General features: G+C 30.8%; 1 non-coding gene across 1 annotated transcript; it reads right to left on the bottom strand.

The window, feature by feature from the left end:
- Nucleotides 1–1711: 1711 nt before the first annotated feature.
- TRNAG-GCC (transfer RNA glycine (anticodon GCC)) lies at nucleotides 1712–1782 on the bottom strand. Its single transcript has one exon. It is a non-coding gene; the product is annotated as a tRNA-Gly (tRNA).
- Nucleotides 1783–8276: the final 6494 nt, after the last annotated feature.

Genomic DNA, 8276 nt, shown 5'->3' with positions numbered 1-8276 from the left:
CTCTCCATCTTTGCCATAGTCGCTCGACTGACACATCAGCCATCATAATAGATATCACATCAAGGTATGATTCTTTCCATGATCGGTTTGAAGTAGAGTTATCAAATAAAGGATTTTATTTGATGACGAACCTACCTTTAGGAGATTCCGTTAGTTGTTCCAAGATTTTCTCCGCAAGGACAAAACTTTATCCATGTTCCTGCATGATCTTCTTAAAACGACTGTGGGTGACACATCTTATGTAGACGTCACTTGCAATAGTTACTTTGGATGTAGCTTTCTTTTGTGTCATTGCTTGATTTGATTGTTGGGGGAGATAAGCGGTAGAGATGTTCCTCTGGACGTGCCAAATTGTTCACACGAGATTTTGGAGAAATATGTTTCGTGGAGTTGAACTTGTGTTGATGTAGATTTGATGTGGATATGGATCAATCTCTAGTACTTTATTCTTTGATTCTTTCTTAGTTGAATGCGTACACTTGAATTAAAGAAACGAAGTGTGTGATGTTCTTTAAGTTAAAGTATTGGAAGAACACTTGCATCCTTAGGACTTGAGCTTCAGGGAGTGGTTCGGTCTTTAGGAGTTAGGGAACCTTATGAATATAGAGAATTCTCTCTAGCTTTTTGGAGTTGAAAATTTCTGACCTCTCAAATGAAGAGGACTCTTCTATTTATAGAGTTCTTAGATGAGCTTTGTGAAATTAGATTTGGTTGGTCCATGAATTTGGCCTTTTGGCCCAATTAATTGGATTTGGGCTAAATTAAGCTTGCTTTTTTTTTTTTTTTTTTTTTTTGTGGATTTTAGCCCAAATAATAATATCAAATTAGACCAAATTAATTTTATTCAATTTAACATGAAAACATGTTTTGGAAATTTAATCTAATTTATAATAATTACATAATACATGTTTTAATATTTTTTAAAAAAATTGATTTGAGTTTATAACATGACATACTACATGTCTAAATATTTTTATCTTTATTTAATATAATTCTACATTTTAAATTTTAAAATTCAAATTCTAGATAACAATGAAAACATAAAAATGTTCTTTTCACAGTTTGGTTTAAAGAATTCGAAAACAATTTTTAGAAGCACAGTTCGGGTTATGTGCTAAACACATATTTGCTCAGTGAATCTGAAAACATATAAAACAAAATCCGAATTGCGAACCAAACATGTCCTAAATTACCTTAATAACACTTTGTTTTTAATCAAAGAAATCGAAAACTATTGCACCACTATTTTTTTTTTAAAAAAAATTATATTTTCTCATCTTTTGAAAAGACGAGGATTTGCACGAAAGGTGAATCTTCATCTTTTCATCCGTAGAATACCCATATTAACCCAGCTATATTTTTTAAAAAAGTTTAAATAATAACAATGTTAATAGAAAACAATCCCAGTTTTTACCATTTGTTTTTGAAAGGAAAAAAAAAAAAAAGCAAATAGGTTGGTAAATATGTTTTGGTCTTCTATTGTTCAAAAACTCATAAAGATAATATATATATATATATATATATATATACATATAAGATTTTTTTTTTTATTATTTACAATTAAGATCTTAATGTGGCAAAATATTAAAATATATTTGAGGTAAGAAGAAATCCCTCCCAGAATCGATAATTGTAATTTAGGGCCAAAATATGAATTTTTCAAAAAAGAGAAAAAACGAAAAGAAATTGCCCCAAAAATATTAATTAGAACTGCACCAGCCGGGAATCGAACCCGGGTCTGTACCGTGGCAGGGTACTATTCTACCACTAGACCACTGATGCTTGTACGACTTTAGAATTATATATAATTTATTATTCATAATTGTAAATAAATAATTAATTTAATCTCAATGATTTTAAAAGTATTAATTCGTGCCAATGGCAATGCTATTTTGATATATTTTTTTTTATATGACTATAGGTTGTGCTGGTTGACATATTAAGTTATGGTTAAATAAAATGTAGAAGAAAATATTTGTGCTTTCCGAATAACTTAAAGACAAGTTGGAAATGTTTTATATGGACTAAATTAACTATACAGACCAAATTGATCAACTAATATGCTCAACCTACAAATCCCTCCCAGAACTTGATGCATTAGATCCAGGTTTAAAGTATAGTTTATGAAGCACAAGGACCATCCTAAGTTCAATGACTAGTAGTTAGGAGGGTTAAGTTTGACGGCTAGAATAGACAAGCAAAGTTTTGTTTTGAAAGAGAGAAATTGGAATTCATGTGAGTATACTTAAAAGGTTATGATTGGCACTAAAGTATGAGACTTCTCTAGTTTAAAAGACATTTTCCTTTAAAATGAAAATAGTTAAAGAGCTTTTATTTGTGCTCTTTCTTGATGAGTTATTTTGATTGCTTGAAAAAGGGAAAAAAAAAAAAAGAAGCAATGATCTAAGTTTGGGGAGTGATGAATATTAATTTGGTGTGTATATTCCTTTGAATTTAAGATTATTTCTGGAAGGAATCAAGTATAATTTAAAGAAAATGTATGTCTAAACAATCATAATTATATAAAAATAGAAATATCCTCTTGCTTAAGGCTATATAGTGTGATTATATAATGACATTATAATATTTTTAGAAGTAAATGAGTCATTTGTGTTAAGAATTAATATCGTTAGGCTTCACAATCTAAAATCCAACACGGTCGTATTGTGCCATAGACGAGTTCAAACATGACTTTCTTGATCAAAACGAATTTGCTAACTTCAAAATCTCGAACTATTATTCCACTTCAAAAGAAAAAAAAAATCATTGTTTCTGTAAAAATATGAATATCCTAGTGGATATACTCGATTTCTTCACTTTCTTTGGCGCAATAGAGCTCATTGAGATTGTTAGGTTTTCATTTCTTCTATAGCAAGCATTTAATTTCATATTTCTACCTTTTTTAGTGAATATTTGATTTTAATTTAATCATGGCAGCTTCATTTTTGTTGATGGAAAGAAATTTTGATAGAGATTATAGTTCAATTCTCTGTTTTTTAGATTGCTAAGAGTTTATCTAAAATTAAGAAAGATTTTTCTTCCAAATTGAGAAATAAAATTAATAAAAGATAGAAAGTAGGCACTCTCATATCAGCTCTTGTTAGAGAGTTTGAATTTCTCTTGTGGTTTAAGTGGTTTGTTTCACAAACACTTCCAATTTTTATTTTCTTTAGTCACTGTCAATTTGGATAGTGATGACCGTGAGATTTTCTTGATTTGGTTCAAATTTTGGTCCAAATCCAAATTTATTTTTTAAATATGTTGAGGATATTTTGGTTGGTAATTTTTCCATCAATATAACTTAAAATAGATGAACTTTCTATCGCTGAATTTGAATGAACTTTAATATAGGTTGGCTTTCCTATATTTTTAGTTCAACGTCGCAACAAATATTTTAAATTTTTATATATGCCACGAGAATTTAGCAATTTTGTTTCATTCCTATAGTTGAGTATGATATATATACATACATACATACTTATACATACATACATACGTACGTATACACATACATATATATGCACACACATACATACATATTCATACATATATATGTAAATAGTTCATGAGTAGCAAATTGTCTCATGGCATGTGATTTAAGAAAACAATAATATTATTTTTACTGTATTGCTTTTCATATCTCAAATTGGATGTTATAATGATAACTTTTAGCAAGTCTAATTATCATGTTAGCATGGATAGAAATAATGTTTCAAGTGTTATATTTAATAAAGTTTCCATGGGATTCATAAAATGTCATGTTAAAAAAAAAATTATATTTGAACATTAATTTCCAAGAAATTAAAAATTATTATTATTATTACTTTGAATTTAGTGGAGCTTTGTAATAGTATTTTGTCTAATACCTTACTTGTTGGTAGTATAAAAATATGCATAATCCATCTATGTGGAAGCTTGTCAAATTTGATGGTAGTTTAAGATATTGTCCAACTATATAAAATGAGTGATTTTTATAAGGGCTTTCAAGATCTTATGTGTACATAAGTATACATACATGCGTTTTCATTTGGTTGAAAATATAAAGTCATTCATTTTTGTATCATTGTGAATGTTTAAGATCTTGAAAAACCAGAATGTTGATTGATGATTTATGGTTGCTATGTGATTTAGATATTCAAAAACTTATGGAGAAATCTAGAAGTTATCGAAATATAATCACAGTAAATTATACTAGATCTGATTTTGCATATGTTGTGAGTAAATTCAGTAGACATACACATAGTCCTAATATATATCATCTTGGGCTTGGTATCCTGAATCTCATGGTTCTTGTAGTTTGTAAGTTTTGTATATAAATTATTTATTTAGTAAAATAAGTTTATTCGACATTTAGATTGCATTAGCTCGATCCAATAAACTAAGATACAAGGTTATTTTATGTAACTTAAACATATATGTGGTTCACATACAGGTGGATCATATCCAAGTAATAACATATATGGTATGTAGAATATAGATAAGATTGGGTGCCTTATCCTAGTGACACTACGGATACAGTCCACTTTGTAATTGTTACAAGAGTTTCAAAGTGTCACAAAGGATCTGATCTCAATCGTTCATGTGAAAACATGCGAGTGGAGGTATTTTATACAAAGGGTATAAGACCAAATCGTAAAATGATTACTCTCTTTGTAACGCCATTAATTGAAGAGATTAACATTTCATAGAATGACCATAGGTGACTTGACCTTAATCCTGAATGAGTTATGAACTCTTTTCTATGAGGGCAGTCCTTTGATCTGTATGGGTGAGAGTGGCCAGATTCGCCGACTCAATATGTCTATCATTTTGGAGATTTTTTCGAGTACGGAATTGGGAACATAGCTACATAAAATGAAATTCACTCATTCCCCTCTTTAAGGTAAGTAGATGAGTTGCTCCTTTAAGGGTAGATTTCGGGTCTCGAACATTGAGACATCACCCTCTCATTGACCCAGGAGGAATTGACTATAAACTGTTTGTTTATTAAAGGGATCAGTGGTACTTAAGAAGTTAGATGTAACTACAGGGGTAAAACGATAATTTGACCTAGCTATACTTACGAGTGATTCATGAAAGATCGACTTACTATTGATTAGTTATATCCATGGACACAGAAATATATCTACAGTGCGAAGAGTGCAACTATAGATCTTTAATGGAGAGACCTGTAGTTAATGAATGTTAATTAACTTAATTAAAGAATTTAATTAATTAATCTTGTATCATTGGAGCTTCTAATCTTCAGGTTCATAAGGTTCCCTTGTTAGCTCACTAAGGAAAAACAAGAATCAATTAATTTTAGATCACTTTGAATTGTTCAAATTAAATAAAGAAATTAGTTGTATAAGATACAATTAGTATAATGTATATAGATACATTATAATATAAAGTTGATTTTGAATAAGATTCAAAGTTATACTTTATAATATGTGAGAGATAAATATTTGAATAGATTTAGGTATTAGTTATATGACTAAGATTCATATAATACTATAAGTTATAATTAATAAAAATGAGTTTCATGTTAAAATTATAGATTAAAATTAAAACTAACATGAATGAGATTCATATTAAACTATAGGTTATGTGAGATACATAATTTGAATATGATTCAAATGAAATTAAATATGTGATATTTAAGTTATTGAGTACTTAATTTTAGATATAGATATTAAATTTGATTTAATATATATTATTCTATTATTTAAAATGTTTGCTTGAACAAAATTATTCAATCAACTTTACTATAGAGCGTTCTATTTCTAAAGATGTGTTAATATTGGTTCTGCAAATTTAGAAAGTAATTTGTATGTGATAAGGCCGTTAGCATCTAAAATGCTTCTAAATACTGAAATGTTTAGAACTACAACTACTCAACATAAGAGACAAAAGATTTCTTCTAAAGAAAATGTTCATCTTTGGAATTTATGATTAGGTCACATAAATGTCAATTGGACTAAGAGGTTGATTACGAGTGGACTTCTAAGCGAGTTAGAAGAAAACTTCCTACTTGTATGTGAGTCATGTCTTAGAGGCAAGACGTCAAAAAAAATCTTTTACTATAAAAGGTTATAGAGTCAAAAGAGCCTTAGAACTTGTTTATTCAAACTTTTTGGTCTGTGAATGTTAAGGCAAGAGATGGATATGAATTATCTCTTTTATTGATGATTATTCAAGATATGGATATCTTTTCCTAATGTAGCACAAGTCTGAGACACTGAAAAGTTGATAGAGTACAAGGCCGAGATTGATAATTCACGATGTACTAGACTGACGATTTCAAAGCGATGACCTAGGTAACTTGACCTTAATCCTAAGCTAACTATGAACTTCTGTTTGTTCGGGATTATCCTTTGATCCGCAAACGGTGAGAGTAGACCAACGTTTCTGCTCAATAAGCCTCCCATTTTGGATATAAGACCAGATGAATAGCTGAAGGCATAGCCCTGCAAGATGGAATTCACTCATACCCGATTAGGGTTAGTAGAGAGGATGTTCCCTTTAACTGCTGATTCTGGGTCTTAAACAATAGGCCTTACCCTCTCATTGGTCGGTGAGGGATTCGATTTGTTGATTGGATCACAAATCAATTGTTCATTAGAGGATCAGTGAGACTTAAGAAACAAGAGGTAATTTCAGGGGTAAAACAGAGATTCGACCCAGTCGTTATTATGAACAACCTATGAAGGGTTAACTTACTAATTATAGTTATATCAAGTAGACATAATATATCTACAGTGAGGGGAGTTCAACTATAGATTTTAGTGGAGTGACCCATTAGTTAACGAATGTGGGTTAGTTCGGTCTAATGAATTTAGCCAATTAATCTTGGATCGTTAGAGCCCATGGTCTGTAGGTCCGTGAGGTCCCCCTACTAGCTCATAAATGGATTAGCTCTAGAATAGCGTGATAAGTTAATTTGAAATGTTCAAATTAGAATTAAACGGAACTGGAGAAATAATATTTAAATATAATTTAAATAAATGAAGATGAAATTGTGTAAAATTAATTTAATATTTGATATTAAATTAATTAGAATTATTTAAATTGTTTAAATAATTATTTATTAATTTTATTAAGAAAATTAATTTTGTAAAATTAATAATGCTTTAAATTTTATAAATTTATTTATAAAATCAATTTATCAAAAGTTGAAAAAGAAGGAAAAACACAAAATGGAAAATTGGCTTTTTCCATTGTCTTCTTCAAGTTACTCACTCTAAACCCACCATCTTAAGTCTTCATTTACTCCAAGCATAAGCTGCATCTCATACAGCCATTCTTATTGCATGATGGTCTGTAATATATTGAAGAGATTGGAGTGATTTTGAGGCATTGCAACCGATTAAATTTTGCTGAAAAATTCGTGAGAAGAAAGAGTTCTTCATTGGGTTGCTACTGTGAGTTTGTCTCCAAATTCCCTTGATTCCAGCTTATTTTGAGTTCCACAACTCAATCTAGAGCACTAAGAGGATAATAGAAAAGATCTTAGGGTGGTCTATATCAAGATGCAGATAGATTTGCAACTGGATACAAGCTTTGAAGAAGTTCTACAAAGGTATGTCATGAAACCCATTTATTTCTGCTGTAGCATGCTTTCTTTTCTGCCAAAATTAATGAATTAGAGTGCTTATCGATCCTTGTCGCTTCCAATGCCTGCTGGTACATTCCAACAATAAGCTACTTAATGTGTTTTAATTGATTATTTTGTAGAAATCAAATGCACAGGCGATCAAGTTAAGTGTTCGGGTTAAAAAGACACTAAAATGCCCAAGATAACACCAAATTGAACAAATTAAGGAAGAAAGCCACAGAAACAACGTCCTCAGCCTTGTCGGAGCGTCACAACGCTCGATTTGAGCGTTGCGTGACGCTGTAAGATAGTAGCAATCATGCTGGGGAGAGGCAGGGTAGCGCCGCGACGCCATCCACAGAGTCACGGTGCTACGACGTGAAGCGGACTTCCAAGTCTGCGACTCTACGACTTGAAGCAGAACAACGACTGAAGAGCGCAGGGCAGTGTCGCGACACTTTGTGTAGCGTCGAGTGACGCTTCCTCGATTTCTATAAATAGTCCCCTTGGGCCTAGGATAGAACACACGAAAAAAATTCCTTCTTCTTCAGACTTTGAGCGTCGCCAGTTCTCTTCTAATTTTGTTTTTGTGCTTTTTCTTTTAGTTTCTTGTAATAAGTTCTTCCCTTTTACCAATCGTGTTGATTTTTGACATATTCCGTGGCTAAAGGGTAAAAACTTAGCTTGATTTAGTTAGTTT

This window comes from Benincasa hispida, chromosome 5 (genome assembly GCF_027475165.1).
Source record: "Benincasa hispida cultivar pf3 chromosome 5, pf3_genome.v1.1, whole genome shotgun sequence".
NCBI lineage: Eukaryota > Viridiplantae > Streptophyta > Magnoliopsida > Cucurbitales > Cucurbitaceae > Benincasa > Benincasa hispida.
This window is presented reverse-complemented; position numbering and strand designations above follow the sequence as displayed.